At 38.8% G+C, this 27,273-nt stretch overlaps 1 protein-coding gene across 4 annotated transcripts in view; it reads right to left on the reverse strand.

Moving 5' to 3' along the window:
• Positions 1-27,273, reverse strand: part of TENM2 (teneurin transmembrane protein 2) — a 741,247-nt gene that overhangs the window by 684,674 nt on the left and 29,300 nt on the right. For 2 of the 4 annotated variants that reach the window (XM_074883301.1, XM_074883300.1), the window contains exon 1: positions 15,485-15,545. The exons of 1 other annotated variant lie outside the window; for it this stretch is intronic. The gene's annotated coding sequence lies outside the window, so the exon portion shown is untranslated. Of the gene's footprint in view, positions 1-15,484; positions 15,546-27,273 lie in introns of those variants that run through there. One more of the 4 variants, XM_074883299.1, reaches the window with a different exon arrangement.

Consider the following 27,273-nt stretch of genomic DNA (forward strand, 5'->3'; position numbering starts at 1 on the left):
ACAACATAATCAAGGATTTAACAGTCATTGCGCAAAAATAATCGCTACACTGAAGACGTATGAGAAACCTGTTAGGATAGGTTTTACCCCAAAAATGCATATTGTGCAAGTGTAACAGAGAAGCAAATTAAAGAGACAAATGTTTTAGAAAATGTGAAAATAAATTAATAAAGCTTTCAGAGTATTTTTTTAATTCTCTGACACAGTAAATTTATTTAAGACTTGCAGACTGCATGTATTTATTTGCCTAGTTGTTATAGCAGTTAAATGCAACCTAATGAGGTACACACAGATATATTTTTTCCACAGCAGTTCTAACCTGCATCACATTTTAAAAAACTGAATATTAAACCAATATTATCTATGTGTAGTAAAATCAAGTACTATACTATGTTTTGATTCAAATTTTGAAATAATACATAACCCCCTTCTCCAATATACTGAATGGAAAAGAAGTTGTTCCAGATCAGTCATTAGAGGCCTTTTAGTATCTGATGAAGATGTAGGGCTTTTAAAAAATAAAATTAGTATCTGTATTCCTTTTCAATTTTCACATACAGATCTTAAACTGGGAAACAATATTTTGGTATGAAAAAGCTCAACAGACATGATAGGAATTGTTTAATTCCATAATAATTCTGTAGTTAAATACCTCTTCTTAACAACAATTTGTTTTAGACTTTCTTCTCCACCTTCATGGAACCAGTAATCAGAAACTTAACTTCCCACACTTAACTTTTTTTTGAAAGAAATCGTACATGTACATGCGTATCTTTCCAAAAATTAAACAAATTTATCTCAACACAGGAACAAAATAACAGTTTATATTGTGTTGTGCTTTCTCCAAAATAGATTCTGAGCAGCAAGGATTTTATGTGAGATTGTCTGCCAAGTCTTAACTTGAACTATACTTTTGTAGTATTACCCTCACTTTAAACTACTGATTCACAGGAAAAGGCAGTTTCATCATTTCTCTCTCAATATTCAAAGATCTGAGACTCTTTTTTAAACTTTTATTCAGTGTTTACTTCCTAGCACTCAGAGAAATAATCACAGTTATCTAATGCTTCATTGATGAATGTTTTGTAGCTAACATAACTAGGCCATAATAGGAATCATATGCTGTACAAAAAAAAAAAAATTACTTCGTAGGTAGCTAATGGAAATTCACTTACTACAGAAATATCACTGGCTGACAAAACAGATGAATGATTCACAAATGCAAATGAGAAAAAAAAACATTCTACAAGAAGAAAACACATGTGATTCTAGACATAATTTAGAAATGTGTTTACAAGACGTTCTAAGACACAACACATTCCTCCCAATGCCCTTGTAAAAGTCCTCTACCTGTGTAACACAAAAAGCCTTATCCACTAACCCAAATCAACAAAACCACCCCTACAGCCGGCAGAACACCAGTGCTGCAAGAGCTAACAATACTACAAACACAAAACCCACAAACTTACAAAAACAAACTTGTGTCTAAAAGTTAGATATTCTTGCATCACTAAGTTACTGATTTAGTCATCTATGGCAAAGACATACAGTGAAAAGCATTTACTAGTTCCACAGTGATATACTCACTTGCATCACGGCATCGGGTTATCTGTGATGGCTATTCAACCACTAAGTAAAACAGCAAAAGGAGACTTCACACAGTCCTGTTTTAACTGTCAGGCTCCACAATGCCATCTCACCTAACAAGTCTGAAAACCTAACTGGGCTTTGACATCATGCATCAAGCTAAGCAGCATCAAATCTCTTCTTCAACAGCCTAAGAGACTAGGTTCTTGCAACAAATTCACTGAAATACCTGTAACAATCACAGCTCTGTCATCAGGGGTGAAAAAGCCTGCTTATCAAACTTGAAAAAAATTATTGCAAAGTTTGACAGATTTTAAAAACTAACGATTCAGTAGCCATTTACTATCTGACCTTCATAAGAATCTTTTTCATTATCATGTTGCAAAAATATATTGCATTACTGACTGAAACTATTAGTCACTAGAAAACCACTATCATGTTCCCCAAACTGGGGAATCATCGTTACCATTAATTTCAAAGGATAGCATTAAAAGAGACAATATTCAATATTTTAATTGCTAATTCCACTGTAATTTATATTATAAAAACATGCAGGAAGGTTATGCCAGCCTGGATGACCGGTCTTTTTTCTGAACCATTTCATTTCCTAGGGAAAGCCTCAATAGTATCTAGGGCATCTGGGGATACCGCAGCGGAATTCAGAGTTCAAGGAGCCATGCTGTAGTACTGATACAGCGGTAGTCGCAGAGGGCACTTATTTCCACATTTAAAAAGATCAGTACTGATGCAATACAGGGAAACAAGGAGAGAGGCAGGGCATTCCATCTCAAAGCCGTTACAGCTTAATTCTTTCATCTTACTTTATTTCATGTGCATTCTAGGGACTACCATGAAGACTTTGCTCCTATTATCCTCTTCTCACAGTCTTTTTGTATGATCTAAAGCATGATCTACTTTTTTGTACTTTTATTTCTCTCATGTCAGGTTCATTTACCAAATAAGGACACTTTGATTTTCTTTACATGATATTTGATGAAGTCTCATTATCTATTTAGGTGATATTCTTAGGATACATGAGCCAAATGAATTGCCTGGAATATACAAATACTTATTAGTGCAAAATTTCAACTGTGGAGTTAGAAGGTTGCTACAACACTTACAGAACAGCTCAACGAAACAGCTGTCTTACTCATGATCTTAGCCTCTCTCCATACATTAAGGGCTTGCTTAGACAGGAAGGCTTTAAAAGGAAAAAACAATTTAACAAAACCAACACAACATCCCCACCTTGTAATCACAAGGATTTTTGTATCCAGGTTGCAAAACCTTACACATGCATGCATGCACACATACATATATACATACCTGTGTATCTCAACTAGCACTAACTGCTCTAATCCATTTTTACCATTCTCACATTACCCAGATTTTCAGTTGTCCTAACTCAAAATTCCAGTTCAGTAACTTGAAAAATACATCAAATTTCTAAGTGTACCTGGAAAAAAGTTAGAGGGTTTTTGGCAGACATCTATTTAGATCCACCTATTTCTATTACAACGTGCTAGTCCAGTACATTGCAGATAAATACAGCTGGGAGAGATGTCCACTGCAAATTTGTCTAGTCTGTTCCCTAACTGCAAGACAGTATCAATGGTAATGCTATCATCCTAGATGGATGTTTGGCTAGTCTGTACTGTAATATCAGTAACGGCGAGAATTTCACAGCCTCTGCAGATATACTATTCCAATGCTTTACTACTGTCATAATTTGAAAGGGGATTTGGGGGTTTGGTTTTGTTTGTTTTCTCTAATTTCTAACCTCAATCTCTCTTGGGGAAAATGATTCAAGCTTTAAGGAAGTCCTAAGTGAGAGCAGGATTGTCCAAAGGGTACATGAAGCGAAGCACTGTGGCGACTGTGGAAAAGAACAAATAAGTTTTCTGGGCTGGAATTCCTGCCAGGCGGTGGGAAAACAGAAAGATGAGAAGGTCTGAGGAGAAGTCCTGTGGACCTCAAAACCGAGATGAACAGAATTCAGGCTGTTGAAGTGGTAGCCAGGAATTGGGGAGCCAGGTTAAGAGTTCCTTTGTGCCTATGTTTTCTGTGCAGGTATAATGTCTTTGTCATTTTAAGTCATGGCACTCAGAGAAGGTAACAGTGTCCTGGAAGCGAGCTTTAACTGTAACACACACACATGATGGGGGCAGGGAAGAGGGAAGTCTATCTAATGGTGAAAGAAGCTAATGAAACTGTGCAAATTCATCTTGCAAAGTCTTGAATAACTCATACAGCGGACTTAAGAGACATCTATACATAAATCGCTAAAGAAAAGCAGGTATCTCCAAGGTATAATTTACTCAGTTTTCCCAAAAACATGTTTCCCATTGAGACACCTGGTTTTGATCTGGGAGAAGCACAGGTGCTTCCACACTATATGACATCATCATGGTCACCAGTGAGGTACATCTGCCCTGCTCACCAAAGGATTTCAATCTTGTAGAATCTTAAAGAGCAGGGCTGTACTGGGCACTCATTATTCGACTGAGCCTGAGCCTCAGTAATTGAAAGAAGAATATGGTCCCATAATGTGCTAAAAGCCACCAGTGAACAGGCCACCTAGCTACCACATATTTCAAATCTAATATAGCCATTTTAGTTATTTCAAAAGGCTCTTGTCCATGTTCAGACTAATCGCAAAGAGAGAGATACCCTCTGTAATAAAGCTGTTTATCTGAAATTAAAAATTGGATTAATTTTTCTTTCCCTCCTACACTACTGGAACCTCATCCAACTTCTATCATCTTTCAAAACACTTTCTAATTGAAGCATTTGCAATAAAAAAAATAATCAGGATGGCAAAAAGTGCGCAAATTAGCAAACCTAAAGACGTGCATCGTTCCACAAAACTGATATATTTCGGGCAGTAAATCCAGTTCCTAAATGAATCTACTACGGCAGGTCTGTAAGCTGAGTGGGTGAACTGACCAGCAGAGTTTTGTCTGCTGTTGAGAGGCAACAGATCTCAAACCCTTATCTGCGGGACCGCAACAGCCCTTTTTCTAAGTGGAGAATAAACCTATTTTTCAGTGCATTAGCTTATCCCGCACCACTGCTTCCCTACTAAAGGAAGGATTGTTTTCCATAATACAAAAAGCTATTACAGATTTACCATGTGAGCAAACTGATATGTTGAATAACTGCTAAGTAGGGAAGATGAGTAATAGCTCCATGGACTTCCAAAGTAATCAAAGTGGAAATAAACATTCATTTATAACATTCAGTGTTTAGCTATATTCTACTGGTAATAGACACAAGTAAGATTTCATACACAACAGAAGAAATGGCGCTAAGTATTCATACAACTTCTGACAATAAGATAATTAGTCAACTACAAATATTAAACTATACTTGTAAAACCTTCCCCATCAATGTCATGGCTGCGGGGAGCAGGTCAGGGAAGGGGGATGAAGGATGTTGGAAGGGAGAAGTACAACCGTCCAACCAAAGCAATTCTTTTTAGGGTCATGGCACAAACGTGATAAATTCACCACCCAATTACGTGACACAGAAAGCATTATTTCAAAATAGCGTTATGCATACCGTGACTTCTGACACAAACAGACCTGTTCATAGTAAATCTGGGGAATTATACTCCAAAATATTAATGAACTGACTGAACCAAGTCAAATAACCCTTGGTCACAGAGCTTATGTCTTTGAGCTTAAAATACAGCTGTGCCACAGTTAAGTTTAGAGCAGATAAGTGAAGTGAGAAGGAAGACAGCAAGAAAGATTTTAATCCACATTTTTGCTAGCTCACCACCTGGACCCAGGAAACAGCACACTGGCCATAGTCCTTCCAGTCTGCCATGCCTGATAATATTCTTTTTTGCAAACAAGGTAAGACACAGATGGAGTAACACATAGCTGCTCCTTAACTACCAGGAGAGTCCCTGGTTTTACTTCTGTTTGCGTTGCCTAAATGAAGAGTAATCTTAAACCAAGTATCAAGTATTTTTTCTTTAACCTTGGCAATTGCTTGTATAATGTGGGGTGCCACACCCTTTTTTTTTTTTCCTTTTTCTTTAAAGAAAAACACTTAGAAACAAGGAAAGCTAGCCTACCTACTCAGCTAATAGCATCTATAGGCAAGGTTTGATCCGAAGTCACTACAATCATTGCGAGGCATCCATTAACTTCAACTGCCACAAATTCAAGCTTATATATGTTTGTTGCTGCTTATTTTGAAAATAAAACTTGCTAGCTATAAATGATAGGTTTTGCTGTGCCAGTGTAATGGCCTACTAAGTACTAAACAGCATTTCATTAGCAAAATTAAAGTGACATCTAACCATCTTTTAAGTGTCCTTTTTTCAAATGCATCAATTAAACTAAACTGCAAATGGACGACAGTGGGAAAAACATTTTCTAGCAGCACTTGCCTTAAGCAGGTGATCCTCTCTCACACACAGTCATCTGAACAACAGCAGGACAATAATGACTATTCACAGGATTAGACCCTAATATTCAAATGTAGCTAATTCAGGCTTAACTGTTTAAAGATACTCCTGCTCTACAATTCATAGGGACGAATTATCTGTTTTCACGGAAACTGCTTAAAGGTTTTTGGTCAGCCTTACTAGGACTAATGCCACCTGACTACACATAAGACTTTTAACACTTTGTTCTAGGGGACAGGAAATTTTCAATAATCAGAGAGTTTGATACCCAGGGCTAGATGGAAAACCTTTGGCAAATGGAGGTAGCACAAAGCAGCAATCATAGCAGCTCTGCAAAATATCTAAACCCCACACCTCATACCACTTCTTTTCTGTAAGAGCAAGGGAATGAAGAAGTATTGTGCCTGTCTCCTTTGCATGGCATCACCAGGAAAGAAGGAAATAACCATCTATGTTGAGAGTATCAACAGAATCTGAATTCTGACTTTCCCCAAGACTGCTAAGGCAAACAGAATGGCACAGCTTGCCCTATCCCAGCACCCTTGTGCAAAGAGGAAAGGCCATCCAGAAGCTGACCTTAAACTAACTGGGGTACAATTATAAATCTTAATCTTTTAACACACGCTAAGTTCAAGATCTACAGAACTGACAATGTATAAACTCCAATACATGCAGTCAATGAAGGTTATGGGCAAAGAGTGACAGGCATTGAGAAAATGCATAAGCTGCTCTGTAAAAGAGCAATCTATTAAGGGCTTATATTTTGGACCATTTGAGAAACACAGGGGGGAAGTGATTACTGCTCCTTTAAAGGAACAATGCAGGAAGAAAAAAAAGGCAATTTAAGCCTGGAGGTAGCTGATACAGAATGCCAGCTGAACTAGAGGAACCTATGGAGGCCCCTGGGATTGTTGGAGATGGAAGAAGAGTTTCAGTTAGGTAATTAGAGCTTCAATAGAAGAATAAATACTCCACAGGCAATCCACAGGTTCTTCTCACCTCTCACCACTTCCTTCTCTCCAACAGTGACAGCTGCTTGTGAAAGAGAAGGGAAAGGTCTCTCTCATTCAACTCATTAGTTAGTAATCCTCACTGGTAATACAACAAGGAGCACAATACCAGGAGGAGCTGCCAGCCCTTCCCTCCACTGCTCCGAGGCAGAACACAGGGCTCCAGGCCCCACAGGCACTCACCCTACTAACAGCGATGCAGTGGTGAAGCCAAAGGCCATGAGTACACTTTTGAAGGAGAAAAGACACACCCCAGGGCAGGTGAAGCAATATTCAGGTCACTTTTTTTCCGCATTATTTTCCTGATCCCCCCTCTTCATGCCCCAGAGAGAAAGAGACTGCTATTTGTAGCCAGGCTCCTGAAGCACGAGGTAGCATCTTGCTAAGGAATGATCTTAAAGGAGCAGAAGGAAGAGAGTGATGACAGTGATCCACTGAGGATTCACTATTTCAGCTTTTTGCTGTAACAGTAAGATCAGTTACCAATGGAAGGCATGTTGGTTATCAATGTCATGATCTGAGACTACTTCTCTCCCTTGCCCTGCAACGATGAGTCAAAGTACCATGAAGATATTTCCATCTTCCAGATGGTCTGTGTCAGAAGGATTACTGAAATAATTGTGACTTTTATTCCCTAGAAAAATACTGCAGGAAGTTCTGCTGCACAGTGAGCCACTTCGGCATTGGTCCTGACCACTGACATGATTTTCTGAAAAGGTACGTTCTGTGCAACTCCACTCTCATGTCATCTCTCAACATCAGGTAGGTTCCACAGAAGGAAGAAGGTGACAATGTTCTGGATTTCAGTCAGCATCCCTTAGCAGGTAGGAAAGCTGAAAGACAGCCACACATCTTATTCTTTATTCCGTAGCTGCGGCCATTGGTGTCAGCTAAGATTTGCACTGGAATACCATGTACTTCAGTATTGGTTAATAAAGCTGTGACCTCCAAATTTAGCACTGCACTAAGAGACTTTTTCCTCAGACTTTCTGTGCCCACAACAAGCAGCTGGAGAGAAAGGGAAAAGATGATGATTTAGGTTACTCTCTATGCAGGGAGACAACTGAAGCCAGCTCACTTCTCAGCAATAAAAAGGGTTACTTCCTTTTGTGACCAAGGCTATATACAAATCTTTGTTACCATACCTTTTTTTTTAGATTATTAATAATCTACCTGACAGTCTACTTCTCATAAATCTTTCCTGAAAATACTTAACCACCAAACATACACATTTATTTCAGATGCCTTAACTGAAATACCTAGATGCAGGTTTTTTTCTCAAGGATTTTCTGCAGTTACAGACACAGTATAAAGTCCAGAGGGACATTAAGTATTGATCTTAAAGTGAGTAAAGCTAATAAGGAAGATTTGATCATCTTATAGGCACCCACTCATCTCTAAACAGTCAACTTTCTTTAAAAATCTGTTCTCTATTGCTTCACTTTCAGTACCGATCTGCACATTTCCCGTTTCCCTCAGCAGCATTTGCCAGTGTTCTTTAGCTGATATTTAGGCCACATGTTCCCAAAACAGAAGGAACTGATCGAAGACATACACCATGGAAATTTTCTCTATCTTCATTGCTAGCAGACCTTCATGTGTCACACAAATGTTTACATAAACTCAATCACGTTTTAGGTAACTGTACACATGGAATATAAACAGACTAACCAAACTGTTGCAAGATTATTACAGCTCCACTTTCATGGTACTGTTGTGTTTACTTACACCTATAGTTACAAGTATAAAGTTTCAACATTCAAATATTCTTCTATAAACTAAGATTTGTCTAAAATCTTATACTTACTCATGATTGGAAGGAGTCTGACAAAACAATTATTTTTCTGTGAGATTCATTAATAACCCTTTTGATTTCAGTGCTCAGTCAGCTATGCTGAAGAGGAAAACTATTTCCCTATCCCTTTATGGGCTTATGTTTTTGTGAATGTTCACATTTTTATGTTTGCATGCAAAAGTAGTATACAGCCATAGCTCATTCCCTCAAAAGCCACAGACAATGATAAAAACATTTTCTGTGTCAAAACTATGTAAAGTTAGAAGAAATGCCTAGACAAGAAAACATGACTTAAGAGAAAGTACTATGTTCCAGACTACACTCTTGCCAACTCCTGATGGACCGTGACTTTGTGAATGTCCCTGAGCACAAAATCAAAAGCATGAAGAACCTGCACACGTGCACATCCAAATCTTTTTATCTTAGTTCATATTTATATACAGTTATTTTCTTTAAATGCATAATTCTTCAGTAATGGTGAAAGTAGGTATCTACAGAGTGACAGCAGAACTAGGCAAACAGCATGTACTGATAGGCATTTTTAATTATATTTGATTTTTTAAAAAATATTGTTTAAGTATATTAAGCTGTATAGCACTTGTTTTAATTTGGTTCAGAGAACTCATTTAATGTTGCAAATATGAAGCGGGTGACATTCCTTGCTAGACAATGTATTTTTATATACTATGATGCATTTAGTATTTCCCTTTGCTACTTTATTTCAATTGCTGTAAAGCCAACACCTCATTTTTCCCCCAGAATCTGATTCAAACACAGTATGTCCTATCACAAGACAAGTGTAGCAAGTAAAGTGAACTTTATTTTCAAGATCAAAAACGTTGTCTCTAGTGTCACTGTTACATTTCAACATTAAATATTCTGTCTTTCTAAATACTCAACTTTTTTTTTTTTTTTTTTTGGTTGAAAAAGGTGCTTACCCATTTTTTAGTATGCAGTACAATGCTGGAGCACACTATTATGATAACTTATTTCACTGCAGATAGCTGCATTTTAAAGAGAGATTGAAAAGTCACCAGGCAATCTATACTTGCAAAAAGCTTTGGAAAAATCTGTTTACATTTAATAGGACTTTCTATATTTTACTGTTTTTACATGCGTTTACACATAAGCCCTGCATGACTATGTAACAATGGCTTCAGAACAGAATTTGTGTAGTTTCCACTTACATACGTTCATCCACACCTCTTCAAACTTACATATTCTGCAATATAGTTTACATATAGCAATGTACAGAGCCATTCAAAACGACAACAGAACCAACACTCCTAAGCTCATTAGTTTAGGAAAAGTGACTTTCCTAAACATTCTCATTTTTTTCCCTAGAAGAAAAAAAAATTAAAAAAACAGATTTGCATATTGAGGGTTAAGGGAACACACACAAAACTTCCCAGGAGACATCTAGATTCTCACATAGCTAACCACAGTAGTACACACACCCAGACAGGCTCTTTTTGCTCTTGTACAATACGCACACTGATGACTCGCAATGTTAAGGTGCTGGTCTAAAACATGGCAGACCTGGACTCATATCTGCAATAAAAGCTTCTCTGGGTCTCTCAGACTGTGGTTCAAAAACATTTACACTAGTTGATATCACTGTGCCCACAAAAACCTTACATGAACAAGAATAAGCAAAAGAAGACAGTTTTGTTCCTATCACCTACACTGCTTCCCCCAAACAGCACAGCAGCATAAAACACTGCTGTTCTCGCTTCGGGTGCCTACTCTGAGTGCACAGCTACGGCACAGGTAGAGCACTGGGCTTCCTTTGCTGCCTTCCACATACTTCACACGGTACCTTCCACAAGGACTTTATATAGAAATTATTTGCATACTTTTAAAGTGTTTCAATGATATGTTCATTAATGATTTTGATAGGTGCGCATACCCCTCTGACTGATCTCTGGTGCCTTCCTTGCCTGTGTGGGCTGAAAAACAACAGATAAATCTAGAGAATTGAGACCAACTGGAAGTTTTAAATGCTCCTACTAAAAACACAAAGGCAGCAACAGTGTCCCCCAAACTAGTATGAAAATCCTTCAAGAGCAGCTACTCATATATTTTATACAATTTTAACACACATGTGTAGTTCTGAAGGGTTACAGTTAGTGTTTTGGCTAAAGGTACATATTTATATACCAAAGAAGTCCCGTAGGAACAAAACTAGAATGAAGGCTCTATTATCCAAAACCAAAAAGGGTTCTTAACTTCCCCATACTATTTGATTGGCATTATAGTTAAAATAAAATAAATTTAAAAAACAAAAAAAAAAACCACAAAAAAAACCAAAACAAAAAAACCAAAAAAACCAAAAAACAACACCAAAGCAAACACAAAACAAAGCAATTGCCCAAACCCCAAAGCCAAACTCCCCTACCTCAGTGCAACTTTGCTTTCCATTCATCAGACAATAAAACATATCTTCTACAAAACTTTTTCCTGAGTTAAAGAAAGAAGCATGGCTTAAGATCAGTTGTTTCCTTAACTATTACCTCAGAATACTGAATACTGCCACTGGTGAAGGCAGTATATGCATCACGTATCCATCCTCAACCTGCTCAGCTAAACATAAGTTTATAATTCAACGTTGTGCAGCTTGTTGCTAAAAATCTTATAATTACATCTGTTTGGATGACTACTAGGTTATTAACGTTCAGCAATAAACATGAAAGCAGACAATTTATTACTATTTCGCACTGAATGTCAATCAATTCAACCAAAAAGAATCTATTTTAAAAATAATAAAAAATGAATAGTATCTAAGCTTAGCGTGCTTCCTGCTTATCCGAAAAGTCTATCTGATAATATTGAGTTAGTCAGCAAGGTGGATTTAAAACAATGTATTTGAACTTCAACAGCATTATGAGATCCCAATGCAGACCAATAATTGAGAGACAAAATTCAGCTAACAGAGAATGCCCTAAAGTATCTTTTAAATTCGTATGCCGATTAGGCGAAACTGTATTGCAGAAAACATTTTACACATTGCTGTAGCCGCTCAGCTAAGTGACTCTGAATAAGGATCAGAACAAGGGGCTCCTTGAGGCTACAGAGAAGACCAGGACACAGATGTGGTCCAGTCTGTGGTTGGAACAGCCTGATGCAGCCACAGTCATTTCATACTCTACATCCTACAAAACCTAAAAGTACACCATACAGGAGCTGTTTTGTGCAGTAAGGAATTAGAAAGATGAGTCACTATCAGCTGGTATGAAGGCTCTGGGATGTGACACCTCAGGTCAGAAAGTATGGACCAGTTCTGCATATGTCTAGTATTAGCAAAACTATCCTTTCTATTGTAGCACAGCGCGTAACATATAAAACTATTCTTCCTGATAAAGATCTTGTGAAATTATAAGTAAAGTATAGTTATAAAGAAAAAAAAGCCTGGAAAAAAACTTGCCATTTCCATTAAACATTAACCTGCTGAAAAAGCAAGTCAGGACTAAAACATCTCTTATCTTAATCAGTTTAGTAGAAATTAATTTAATTTATATTCTAAGGTTGTATTTCCTGTTACGGATCCAGGTCAGGCAAGGGCAGACTTTTTAGAACTATCCATTTATATAAAGGAATATTATTATTTAAAGGATCAGTCCAGTAATTTTTTGGTCTTTAAGCATGGACTTCAGTGGTGCTGCTCCTATGTGCACCTTTTGCCAAAAACATTAAGGATTGAGGGATTAAATACACAGTAAACTGCAAACAAACACAAAACAGCTTTTCAAACATCGGTATATTGACTTGAGTGGTCTAACAGTGGCTTGAGCTTTGTCTCCATCTAATTTGACCTTCAGTTTAGTTTGACCTCTCAAACAAGAAAGTCTAGACATTGACCTTGATTGAACTGAACAAACATTTTCCCTTTTCTATGTTGTTCTAAATAATTTTAAGCACAAGATCACCACTACAGTTTACACCATTACTTACTCTACCAGTAATAATGTTCACAATAAATTTTCTTTGACTGCAGAAACAAAACCGACATTATTTGACAGGAAAATGCCAAAGCCATGACCATAATATATCATAAGTTGAGATATATATTGCTTTTTTTTCCCAGAAATAAAAATCTTCTTTAAAAAGGCAAAGAAGTTTAACTATTAACTCCCTCAAATCAACGCTCCTACCACTGCTAATCTCTGTGACCTAACCAGAGAAAGTACCTCCTCTATTTTCTCATGCAGCTCTTTGACTTTTAGTACGAAATGTTGAAATGAAAATACAGTTCAATTTAATTAGAGGAAAACATCACTAGTGATTTTCACGTGTTACTTTTCCCCAAGCTACATAAACAGTTGAAATCTAATGACACAAAAACATGATAATTTTATTTTCATTATCCATATGAAAAATAAGCACATAGAAAATTAAAAGATTACTGTTTTCATATAAGCACTGTCTTAGCAGGAAATGTTTTAAAATAAGCAGAATAATTCAAACATTATCTGGATCAAAACTTTTTTTTCTTTTTTAATATGCTGAATGTGTGTTAACAATTGGAAAAAAATACTTCTGTGAGTTCTTAGAGGTTGCCAGGATACTAAGACACCACAGCTAAGAAAGTTTTCCTCTCGAAATGAATTACAGCTCAGACCTCACAGCTGGCTTTTCGAATACCACACAATCTATATCAGTGTAACATATTAATAGTTTTTATTTATTACTCAGCCACTAGAAACCTCTCAGCATATGGGCCAAGCTAAATGAATCGTCAACCTGGTTACTGATTTGCCAATGCACAGGAAAATTATGCCCGAGTACGTTGTTTGTATATATTTTAAACCTTGACAATGCAAGAAATGCCACCTATCTTTTGGTTGTCAGCCCCTTGTAAAAATCCACTTTACCTAGCACTTACATAAGCCCCTTAGAAAAATACCTGTCATTGTTCTATACAGTGGAGATTCATGAGTTTCTCAAATCAGTATAATTTGACTGATAATACAAATGTCTTGAAGAAAGTCATCTCTGTCTAAATTCTTCTGAAGTTTGAAGAAAAACTTTGAGACTATACAACCAAGATTACCTATTAAACTTGCATAAAGTAACTGTATTAACAGGTGATACTACTTTTTCATTAACTCTGCACTTAACAGACTACATTTTTTAATACATCAGATTTTCAACAGCATTCCATAAAGTACTCTATGAGATATTCGATAACTACACATACTTATTGACAGCTTGCATTCCGTATTGTTTCAGTCAAGCTTTATTTTCTTAAATGGCTACAATACGACCGCTTCCAGACTTTAGTTATTTAGAATGCAAGCTTTTTGAATCTCTTTGATCTTATATAATCGTTTAACCATACAACTAAATATTATAAACAAAGTCTCCTTTAATTCTGTGTTCCTGCATTTCAATTCTGTTATAATACCTGTTTTCTCCATGTAATACAAGGTTTGGTAAATTTAAACAAGTACAAGTCAAACGTTATATAGATAAATATATAAATATTTACATACACCCACATAAACACACACAGACAATACCTGCCATTACATTTTGAGCCTTTTAAAATAACAGCGCACTTAAATATGGAAGTACAAAAAAAAAGCATAAAAAGCACATATTAAGACATCAGTAGTATTAAATCATCTGAAATTGCTACAGATAAATGTTTACACTGGCACTTACAAGCATCCTAACAAGAAGTGCTGAAAAAGGAGTCTGGTTCAGAGATACAGAGTTAAGAGCTCCATTCACATCCATTAAGCCACCGTATTTAAATTTCAGTTTGGGTGTGTGCAAGACACAAAATAGTATCTTGTCAAACTGCCACTCCATGTAAGGTCTAACAGGGACTTGGTCTGGTGTTAGCATACGTTGGTACATTGTCTCGGCAATGTATGCAGTACATGCCAGCAATCTCTTCCTCCACAGCTATGAATTTATTATTAAGTGCAATTTCAAAACAGCTCAATCGCAGGGCTATACGTGAAACACCAAAGCACTTCTATGTTTATTATCTTCACAAACAACGTAATATTATTGTCCCTGCATCATTCCTGCAGATTTGCAGGAAGCAGTAAAAGCAACATATTTTTTTTAATTCCCTTTTGGAATACAAATGCCTGCCTTCTCCTATTTCTGCCTGTTTCTAACCAAGACGCACTGTGGACAATAGTTTCTGAATCAGTGATACCTTTCCACGCTGTTGGCAAAAACTGAAAAAAAAAAAAAAAATTATACTTCAATCCCAGAAGGGAAAAAAGAAAAGAAAAAAAAAAAAAAAAAGATGAAGCAGCTTAAAGAACAAAGGCAACATTAAAACACCGTGAAAATAAAAGAAATACCAGCGATCACGGATGAGAATTAATGGGCAGAAAAGCAGCAGCAGCACTTATTGCAGAGGCACAGAGAATCCTCTTTCCTTGGAACTCATGCAACTAATGACCTCTCCAACTGCTGAATTAAACGGCTCCAGGAAACAAAACACTTACTGCCTGGTTTTAAGACACATATCAGAAGTTGTCAACTCCGCTAACGCAATTACAGAAGGGGGGGGGGGGGGGGGGGAGGTAGAAGGGAAAGGGAAGGGAGCGACAGAAACAGAAACGCTGCAGCTTTAGGCGCTGTTGCCGAATGAAAAGCAGTAAGGAGAGCCCTGAGCATGTAGGCAAGTAAGAAGTGAAGAGCGTTTACCAGCAGCAGCAGCAGCAGGTTGAGCAGCCCGAGTGCCTCACACCGTCTCTGGGAGATAACTTAGCACCGGTGCGGATTCCTTCACTGACGAGGGACCCCCTTCCCTTCCCTGGTTCTGCTCTCCTTCCCTCTCCCTTCCCGTCCCGTCCCTCCCCTGAGGAGCGGAGCGGAGCGGCGGGAACAGCAGCAGCAGCAGCAGCCTCCCACCGCCCCCGGGAGGGGAGCGGCGCGGCGCGGAGGAGCCGCGGGCGCGGAGGGCGGGCGGGCGGTGGCGGGCCCCGGCAGCCGCCCGCGCCAGCCGCGCTCTGGCTGCAGCCCCGCCGGCCCCCGGCTGCACGCGCCGCGGCCGGGCCCGCCAGCCAATCCCCGCGCTCGGCACCCGGCCGCGCGCGCGCAGGGCCCCCGCGCGCTGCCGGGGCCGGGCGGCGGCGCGGCCGTGAGGGACCGCGCGCGGGGCCGGGGGCGGCGGCTCGGCAGCGCCCCGCCACCAGGGCGCGGGGGCCCCACGGCGCTCCGGGGGTGCTCTTGGCGCCTCGACCCTTCCTGCGCATAGCGGGGCGTCAGCGCTGCGCGCCGCGCCCGTCCCTCGGCGGAGCGGCCGGGCCGCCCCAGCCCGGCGAGCGCTGCCGCAGAGGTGCCTCCGCCGGGCCGCCGGCCCCGGGGCGGGGAGGGCTTGCCGGGATGCGGGTCCCGTCGCCCCGGCGAGGGGACGAGACTCGTGAGGGGAAGGGCGGAGGCCGCCCCTCTCCCGCCGGAGCCGGGGGGGCGGCGGCGCTGAGGGAAACGGCGGGCGCGGGCGAGCCTGGCCCCGCTGCCGCCCCCCGCCTCGGCGTGCGGGCTGCCGCTGCGGGCAGGCCGGGCCCCGGGGGGCTACGGGGAGCGGGAGCAGCGACCGCCACCGCCCGACAAAATCTCATCACCGGAAAAAACTGTTAAAAAACTGCTTCCATCTTTTTTTCCACGAGTTAGAAACGTTTCGACAAACTGTTCTGCACTTCTCCAGAAAGGAATGACTTTAGCTATAATCTTCCCCTTCTCAGTGAACTGGCCACAGGTGAGCCTCAGACATCATGTTCTATATAACGTTACTTCCAAATACCGTACAGAATACCTACCTTTTCTGTAAAGTATAATTAAATGTTGACTATTATTTAACCTTAATTTTCCCCTCCCCCTTTGCTACACATCTGCAAAAGCACTAATGGCACCGAAGAAAATAAAAAGAGCGCTAAAGCAAAGTAGATCAGAAAACAAGAGAATGGCAAACTGCTAGGCACAAGCTGATGTCAACCTATAAAAACTTTGTGCAGATTCTTGGCAAGGCCTGGAGAAAAGTAGCAACAGGATATACAGAAACAGTAATGGAGAGGAGCCTTGGACACGGGTAATACACAGCAGCACGGTCAACAGTGCTGCCACAACATAACCATCTTCATGCCGATATTTCATAAAATAGAAAATCTGCATGAAGAAATTCAGTAAACTAGAGCACAATGAATTACCTGTAGCTGGGAAAAGTGTACTGTAAATGATTAAAAGGGGCACTACAGCAGAGTTAATTTTCCAACTGTAACTGTAGTTTTATAACTGTCAACAAAGAGCAGGAGTTTTAAGGGGCAATCCAGAAATCAGCAGGGAAGCATCTCTCAGCTTTTCAAGGTTAATTGAGAAGAGGGGAGAGCTGAGCATACTAGTAGAGCTTGGTAAATTACATGCAATGCTGTAGCTTGAGGACTGCATCTATTCACAGGGGTGAAGAAGATCCACGTAGCCACAACTTCTCCCTGGCCTCATCTTTTTCTGTGGCATTTCACAGATTTCAAGATGTGTCCTTGTCTCAAATGCAGTGGTCTAAATTTTAATGTCGTATGCATGGTGATGTTCTGATTCTGCAGAGACACTTCTGTACAGAGATACTGTGAGAGTAATTTTGCTAGAAATATTCTCTCGGTTTGAAAATAAACTAGATTGCAAAAATGAATGTTAGAGATGTATTAAAAAGATTGTTGCAGTTAAGTAATGAGTTGTCCCTATCGGGAAGAAAGACTGAGAATTACACTCAGATGGGAAACAAATCTTGTCAAGCTACATTTTGATGCAACGCAAATTTCAGTGAAAAAGGTAATGGAATGTCTGTACTAGCAGTCCATAAAGCACGTGACTTGATGCTTATGATGATTAAGCAGAAATTAGCAAAAACCAAAATACATTGAGCCTGTACAATCTAAAGATACTTGTAAATCTTCATCTCACTGGAGTATTTCTAGTACTGATCTACAGCGTATCACAAAGCTACATAATACATCAGTGATTTGAGAGTGAACAAACAAATGGCTGATTAAAGGCCACGCAACAAAGAGTTGTTGATGGTCAGTTATGATGGACACGGCTTACTGGCACAGCCCGATCTAGATGCCGTGGTAAGGTGGCCTCATTTGTTCAACAGGACTGTTGAAGTCAAGGTCAGGTATCTGGTGAAAAAGAAGGCAGGTTACACTTCAGCTTGGGGGAGTGTTTTCTGGAAGGCAGCTGACAGTAGGCAGCATTGGTTTGTCCTGGTGAGTAACTGAATATACACTCCGGCTGTCATGGGTTAGTGAGGAGCACAGCTGTGAGGGGATGGGTGGTGGAGAGAGTGTCAAAGCAAGAATAAACAGAAGTTACATGTCTAGGCATTATTAGTAGGACCAATGTGGGAACACCGGCTTTGCGTCCACACGTAGGATTAATGATAACTATATAAAAATCACAATATCTGAGAGATAATTAACGTATGTTTTAGAAGGATAACCACGTCTTCTCCCTGAAGTGAGAGTCCTAACAAGACGGGGAACCATGCCCTCTCTTCCTCTTGTTCTCCATTTAAACTGATCTTGGATTCTTTTAGATGCGGTGATACAGCTTCAGGGGAGGAGAGGTTTGTTCCCATCGCTTCAACCTGGTGGTAAGGGTATTCTCCTGGGAAAGGGAGACATGGGACTCAATATGCAGGCAAATACCTCATTTCTTGGGTTAGAACTCTAACTACTGGATTAGTAAGTAAATGGTGACCACAGGCTACTCCTCCTCTAGCACATTTTAAATCCTTTAGCTCTGTTTAGTTCTTAGAGGAAACAACACAAGTGCCTACCTTCAAGAACAGGTTCCAAGCAGTGAATCCCAGGTGAATAGAAGCATATTTCTTCAGATTTTAGTAAAGTGCCTGAGGAATGGGACTGCAGATGCATCACTGTCCTGTTTCCTGTTGGCTGTATTAGTTACTGCTCCATGGCCCAGATGTTTAAAAGGTAGGGCTGGGATACACAGCCTGGAACCTGCATGCTTTATTAGCTTCAGTCCCCAACATCTTTGGAGTTTCTCTCAGTACCACCTTGTCACTTACAGAACCTGCTGACATGAGAACATCTTGTCCACTTTCAGAAGGGCCACGGCTCCCCTTCTCACACTTTGAAAAATTGACCTTCAGTGTGATTTGAAAGGAAAGGGAAAAGGAGACAACAAAAGAGATTTGCAGTTTACTGGAGAGAAATGCTTGTCCCCTTGCCTTTTAAGCATGTGTTTGAATTTTCTAACCTGGAACTGCTGATTTTTCAATGCATCCCTCTATATTGTTATTCCTCTATTAGTGTGATTAGTATGTAGCAGCCCCACCACACACATTGCTATGGCTTGATCAAAACAGGTGTAATTAAAGACAGTTTTGGAAGCTGATGCTATGTAAATGCATCGTACAATGAAGGTGAAATTTTAATACTGCAGCTAATTAATGACTGGAACATTTTACCTATGGAATGTGAAGTCTGTGCTGCTTGGAGTCTTTAAACAGAACTGAAAACCTTTCTGTAAGATACGTTGCATCTCAAATGTAAGTTAAGGGACTGGTGGAGTGGGTGAAGTTCAGGTGAAGTTCACCGGCTGGCATTACACAAGGGGTCACACCAGATGATAAGCACGGTTTTTTCCTCCCCTATAAACTATAAATCATGATATGCAATGATCCACCATAACAACATAGGACTCAACTCTTCAGAATAGAGAGAAAGCTTATCTTACTGAACAATGCCTCTCAACTGCTTTAACATGTTGTAAAGAGGATTATTTTAATTAATTGGTACAATTTCCCACATTTATTATATATGCTGGAATATCATTAGTTGCACCTGATTTAGATGTCCTATTTTCATTCTTAATCCTATGCCTGCAATTGCACAGTAAGAAATACATCCTCTGAACAGTAGACAGAATTACAAAAAAATAGAAAAATTAAAAAAAAAAATACGCATGGGAGTATCTGTTCCAAGGAAGTAACCATGCAGTGGTAGGGGCGAAATATCTGAGTATTGTGCAGTGAGCTACCAACAGAGGAGGAGTGGCAAGGTACAGAATTTTAACAGACTGGAATTACCATCTTTGGTAATTCAGTAAATGTGGTGCATGTTTGACATTAAAATAAGGGAGTTTGTGTCACCTCTTAAATATTGCCAGAAGCTGTCCATAATCTGTCAAACAAAGGGAAGAGAAAGGTGTTGAAATTGTACTAGTATTTTCAGGTAGTTTCCAGTCCCTTTAGCCTTTTTTTTTTTTTTTTTTTTCCCCTTCTCGAGCCAGCCCATCTACCTTGTAAGAATTATAGCCTGTCTTTGAAACGGCTCAAATGGAAGTACCAAGCAGGTAGAAAGCTACTTGCTATATGCTTGAACAGCTCAGAACAATTCAAAGCCATCAACAAGTTTGCAGCTCTGGAAGAAGAAGAGGAGAAGAAAAGATGGAAAGTCTTTGTAAGAAATACCTGCTCAGCGGAAAGTAGAGAAAATGTGAAGACTTTTATAGACACAGAACACTGTTGTACGAAAGAGGGATCATTTTTCTTTGGAGAAATTGCTGTCTGCAAATGAGCATGTTCGGCATGCACAGCCATCCCTAACGAACCACCGGCCCCCATGCAGGATTCAGCAGAGTACCAGCTGTCTGTCATGGTGCGTGCCCACAGCGTGCTACATACACGGAACTCTGGACTTGCACACCTAAACCCCCCTTCCCCTACAGCATCTTTGCTGACCACAGGTATTTCAAAGCAATTGTAAAGAATATGGCTGCCAACTTATTCTTAAAGTGGACTGGTTCCGTCTTCAAGCAAATGATGAGCCTTTGCTCATCCGGCAGATCAAGAGCAGAATTTACTGGGCACTGAGAAGAATTTTTGTGTTCCAGTTGTCCAGTTCTCAGAGGACAACACCTTGTAGGTACTGAAATCAGGTATCACAGTTGAAGAGTTGGTGGGATGCACTGTTTGCACTGTAGTTACTGTGCTAAGAGTGCTTGTGTGATAATCCTAAATCACTAATACAGATGTTAAACTAAATACATGAATATCAGGGCAATTCTTACTCGTGTGAATCAGGAACCAGGTCTCTTACCTTCTTCTGGCCTGTCCACTTACTGGAGTCATACTGGTTTCTAACACACATTTTAGATTCCAATTCCTGAATACTGACATCCCTATGCTCATTAGTCCTGTAACAGAAATGGAAGATACAGCTGTTAACTAGTCCTTCCTTTGGTTTTGCAAGCTACTGGCTGCTACTGAGTGTAATTGCAAGCTGTTACAATGTTAATTCTCTTTGCCATTTTAATGACTCTGACACCACAGAGGATGAACAGTTTCACTTGTCTTCCTGCAGTAATTACTGAGAGGTTGTAACCATTACATTTAAGAAAAAGTATATGCTTTATGTAGATGTCTGTATATAGAAATGCCTTTGCATTTTTGGTCTGGGAGAAAATACTACAAGGTAATTATGATAAAAACCATGGAGGTCAGGGAGCATTCGGGTTAGTAACTGAGTTCACTGACAAAATCAACATTTATTTCTGGTATCAGAAGTACTTTTGTCTCAGCGTCGCATGAAGTGGTCTTGGTGTGGATGAGGTACACCACAGATACGTACTCTGCACAAGAGTAAATGAGACTCACTTTAGGTAAATGACCACACACACAGACAGACAGTTCTAGTATGCAGGCTAGGTGAAAGGTCAGATAAATTGTTCTAGCCACAAGACGGGGTAAAATAACCTATCTGGAACAATATGCAGAGAAAAGTAAGAGAAAAAGAAACTAGCAAAGTGTAAAGCATACCTTAGCTATTTTGCATAATATTGAAATTAATTCAGTCAGTACAAGATTTAAAGTCTGACTCAAAAGCAATATTAAGTTAGCAGTCTGCTTCAGCAGAAAGCATGTAAAAAGGTGCAGACAAATCATCTCCTGGAAGGTGTGTGTAAAAATGCAAAAAATGATCGGAGAAAGAATGACGAGAACAAAAGGAAGGTAAAAATGGAAGTGTACAATATATAAAAGAGGGCATGCAATTTGTGACACTTCACCTGTGTAAGTGATACACTTCTATGCCTACATAAAATGCCGATGCAAACTTCACTAACAGCATTTGTTCCTTTTAAATAAGACCACTCTGGAGATTGGGGGAGGAATTAGAGGGGGGAAAAGCTGAATTTGTTACCTAAAAAACCTATGATTTATCAGTGAATCTTTTAACTTTCATGGGCTCACTTGGCATTAGAAAATATAATAGAACAGTATTTTTTTCATTTTCTTAGTACGCAAGAATTACCAAGACAATGAAAAATATTAAATAATAATAAAACAACATAAAATTCTCAGGATTGGAATAACTTTTTTCCAGCAGATAACATAAATTCAGTGTTATTGAATACGATTTTTAATAAAATAATGAAATAATAGAGACTGTGTAACTGATGTTTATTTTAAGCTATTAGTTAAACAATTTTAGTTTTGATTTGCTTAGCCTTAATTTGGCCCCATCTTTCATGAGTAATTTTTATGCTCTGTGCCTTTTTCTACCTGCTTTTCTTTTAATTTAAAATCTTTTCCTTGAAAAGAAGTTCCACACAAGCACACAAAACTATTCACTTTATTTATCTTCTGACAAAATCCAACAACTCCATTCAGGATCAGGGCCCCATTTTTGCTACTGACTAAACAAGATGACACAGTCCTTTCTCTGTGAAGGTCATGGTTTAAGTGCCTGATTTCCTGAATACTGTATGAAAGAAAGATGATGAACTTAGCTGTTATCAGTTACTTTGTGTGACGAAAGGTGCAAGATAAAGAGGAAGTTTTCATGCCTGATCTCCTTTCATTATCTGTTGTGTTAAACCGCAGTGAGCAGTCCATGAGAAGCCCAATATTTAATGCATTGGCTATAACAGCACTGGGCCATAGATCTATAAAGTGATACGGTATACACAGTTTATTTGCTGTAAATATGTATAATGCAAAGAAACATGTTCATTCATCACTCCTACCAGTAAGAACTCCTGCAGTGCAAAAAGAAATGAAGGCAGCCATAGAAGAATGGGGTGTTAGAGCAGGAATTACATTTGCAGGGATGTATAATGTCTGGTTTAAGATTACAAAAATAATGTATTATATCAATTGCTACCAAAATACCTAGATTCCAAAACATGTTCTTTTAAACTGTAGATGAATAGGAAAGAAGACAACCAAACATAATAATTGTAAGGTTTACTATGTCTAGATGCTTTATGAAGTTAAAATTTAAAGTGCTGAAAAAGGTAAGAGAAGAGAAGGCAAGTAACCCACGGAACGATAAGAATATATACTCAACTAGATTAGTTTAATGGACGTTTTATTTTCTGTTGTTTTGTTACTTTGATTTATATATCTCATTTAAAAAAAGAAAGTTATATTTTCTATATAAAATTTGCCAAATAAGCAAAGTACAATTTCCTTCTAGTTTTAATGTCACTTCATTGTTATTTTTTTTGTATTTTCAAACAATTGTTTAGTTTGCAATGCTCATTAAAGCCATCACTTCTTTGTACCCAAAGGAACGTGTAATTGCTGGTTAACACACCACTACACCAGAACTCACTAAGCAAGTTATTCTATTATTTCCATTCTCTTCCAAAGACACATAGATATACTTAGGTTATTTAAAATAATTCTCTCGGTGTTCTCACATTATTCAGTGTAAAAGATGAGAACGGCAGACCTTTCACACTGATAAATGTTTGCAGAATTGACATTTGTGAAACTGTATTTATATGTTCTCTGCGTTCTCCTGTCCCATTAGCCCTAGAAAGGTTTGGGGGATCCTCTGTACTTTTCACATCATGAGCTATTCCCAGGCTGATTTCTGATCTCAGGGAAAAAAGGTGTAAGAGCTGAGACTGTCGGATCCTCAGTGCCGATGTATAAATGGGTTATAAAGGTACCTCAAAGAGAGCTTAAAATTCTCCCACTCTTTACTTAGGAATGTGAAACTCAGCTTATTAATACCAAGATTACTTTTTTTTTAATTACCGCTATTGAAAAAGTAAACTGAAATAGAAACTCTGAAATATTAATGTGTTAAATATAAAAACATGTACAAAATAAAAATAAATATATAAAACCAAATACATTTTTTACATTGCTAATGAGATTCTGCAAATGGAATTCACTCATCACTGAGTTCATCATACACAATTTATCATAAGAATGCTGCAGTCTCTCAGGTCTGATGACCTGCTTCACTTACAGAAAGAGTAAAAACTGACTTTTCCAGCATTCCAATAAGTGTGACTAAATATAATTAAGAATATATGCCTGTTATGTAAGAAGACACAGTTTGTACTGATTTGTTAATGTGTTCATATTCAAACTGCAACACATTTCTAACAGTGGGCCATAAAACCTTGGTGTCTGTCCATGACATCAATTGTTAGTACCAGCATAATTAAGCTTGCCTCTCGCAATTAATCACCTTGACTGCCAACAAATAGTATATTTATCTTCATTATCTCCCTACATGTAAGTCTTTCCTTTAAGCTATCCAGCAGAAGCTGACACCGTGTTTGGCTACAGAATGGACAGAAATTCAGCCGTAACATAAATGGAGGCGCAAGCTGCCCGTCGCAGCTGTTTCTCAGCCGGTGAGCTCGAAGAGCAGCCCGCACCCAAGGACTGCTGGTTTGTCACGTCACGGAGCTGCACAACTGGCAGCAAACCAGCCAACAGGAACGTACCGAGTAAATTAGAGACACCCCTTTGGGCAAGGGACTGCGGGTATTTAAGTATAACTACACTACAGCCATATGAAACCCGAGTATCTTTAAGACTATCATTCTGTATTTTCAGCTTCCTCATATATTTTAATTAAAGACAAACAGAATTATGGACAGTACAAATTATTTTTCTCAAATGAGAAACAAAAGAGGGGATGCCAGAGTAATTTATTTGCTTTTGTTTGCATCTCTTTTTCCATTATTATTTTAACAAATGAGTTTACTAGCAGGAATGTTTGGTAAAATAATGAAGCAAATATTGTTAAATATTGTGATTATTCATAGCAGAACCTATAAGTTATGTTTCTCCAATTGGAAAAGAGAAGTGTGTTGTACGACCTACATACCCATTCAAAAAAAGCTTGAATATTCAAGAAGCTCTGCTTATGAATGAATTACAGACAAAAAATTATGCATAGATATTATTCAGCAAACAGTTTGAACATATACATCAGAAAAACTAGTTTGTTTGGAAAACTTGCAAACACAAAATGGAGCAAAGAAATTATTCATTATGAATTATTTGCACAGCATCTGTCTTACTTTCTCATGTTAATTGCCTCTGCTAAACCACATTTTCTCCCCCTCAGTATGTAAATTTAAATGATTTTGCATATTCTCTGAACACCCAGTAAATGCAAGTTTCATTACCTTACCGCTTATATCTTCTTTGTCAGCCTAATTAGACTAGAGTTTATATAATTTTAAAATTTGACCTACCAGCTTCCTGTAGATTGCAACCTCTTCCTCTGGATTTTGAGTACTGCCTAGTATTAAAAAAAAAAAACAAAACCCCAACACAAAAAAGATTAAAAACACGCACATTAATTGCACTTGTGAAAGATCTTGTAAGGTATGTGTTAATTCCCACTGTATTTATATATACTGAAAAAGCTAGGGTTTGTTTTTAATCACAACACTTTTAACATAATTATTATAAATCTAGGACATGACCCACAATTTGACTTAACGCAGAGAATTTTACTGAATTTTGAGAGCCAACACCAGACCTTCCCCTACAGTAACTGGGGGATGTATCACTGCATCCTTCTCTGCTTCCTAGGAGGTACCACTCTGGTTGTATAGAATAATTCTTTCTACAAATACAAACTTATACATCAAGCAGTTTGATTTCCTCTAAACATATTTTTTTTCACTGAATTTTCTGACTTTTTGATTCTTTGACCACTGACTCACATTGTCTCTTCAAGAAACACCGTGAGAAGAAAACGTGCACATTATATCATGCCTTTTCTTTGCAATAGCTTCATGCCACCAATAGAAATAAAAGCGTCTTGTCAAAAACTGTGCTGGTCCTAGAAACTGAATGCAAGTTTAATCCTTCAGGCCTGTTAACAGAAATGCCCCCCCCCGCCAGATCTGTCCCACTGGGTCACTGAGAATGTCGCCTAAGTAAAGCCTCAGGATCGGTTCAACATTATCAGCATATACACTTTGCTAAAAAGACTGATCTGCAGAAAGCACTGTTTTTATAGTGCCGTACTCAGAAGCCAAGCACTTTTGAGTAGTACAAAGATACACTTTTCTAAAGGCATAAAACCTTCTGTTTAGGATTTCGTCTTCAATGTACCACGAAATACATAACCCCTGAAATGATTTGTTTTTTTCTATTTTATACCGAGATTTCAAAACACTGTGGTAACATGGGTAGCACAACTGGGTAAAAGCATATTTATTCATTTATTTCTGCTGTGGGCAGAAACCCGGCCGAATGCTTACAGTGTTTTGCAGTAGCCATTAGTACATTGCCAAGGCACAGTAGGTAGACGTTATTGCCTGCACATCTCTACTGAAAACTCAAATTTTCTAGCATCTTAGTGGATTACAACAGGGGAAAAGGAATCATGATACAACTTTATGATACAGTAGTTTTTGCATCAATACGAAATTTCATTGACTCATACTCCGCAGGTATTTGTGGTCATAACAGAATTTCTCTCTTAAGAAGTTCCCCAGTGCATCATGGAAAGCTCAGCGCTATTTTTTGCTTCTGATCCGTCTACCCTTGTGTTCTGTAGTGCACCGGGCCTGTGCTGTCAGATGACTTCTGAAATGAATGGCACCGATAAAATTTGGGGCCTTATCTTCAGCAATTCATTTTTTTGTGATTTTTTGTAATATACCTTTAGGCTACAAAACACATCTATAGGTTCTCCCTCTCTACAGTATGTGTTTTCCTGTATGCTTCAGCAGTTCAGTGAGCCGAGCTGATTCAAATGAGCCTTGAAATGTTAAATACAACTTGTAATATCAAAGGTTCTCATATCAAATAATTTTCTTCCTGTGGATCCTAGGGAGATTAAGGACTCGTGCCGGGACTAAAATGTCCACTGCTCACAGCAAATATCTCAGCATTGGCTATATCATTATCTCTTCATTGAAGGAATGGCTGGAAAATACAGCTGCAGCACTTCTTTATTTGTAAAGCAGGCACAAGGGGCATAGCACTAGGTCCATATGGCAATGAGGGAATGCTGAATGTTGAGTAACTGTGCGACAGAAGCCTTCATGTACAACCTTGAGGTGATGTTTTCTTTACAACTGGTATAGAAATTAATTTTTGGGTCAGACAGTAAGCTAAATGCAGTACGGCTGCACTTTAATTTTTCCTCTAGTCTGGTTATCTCAAAGCCCAGAGAAAGAAGTTGTCTATTTTTTGT

Source organism: Strix uralensis, chromosome 14, assembly GCF_047716275.1.
Source record: "Strix uralensis isolate ZFMK-TIS-50842 chromosome 14, bStrUra1, whole genome shotgun sequence".
NCBI lineage: Eukaryota > Metazoa > Chordata > Aves > Strigiformes > Strigidae > Strix > Strix uralensis.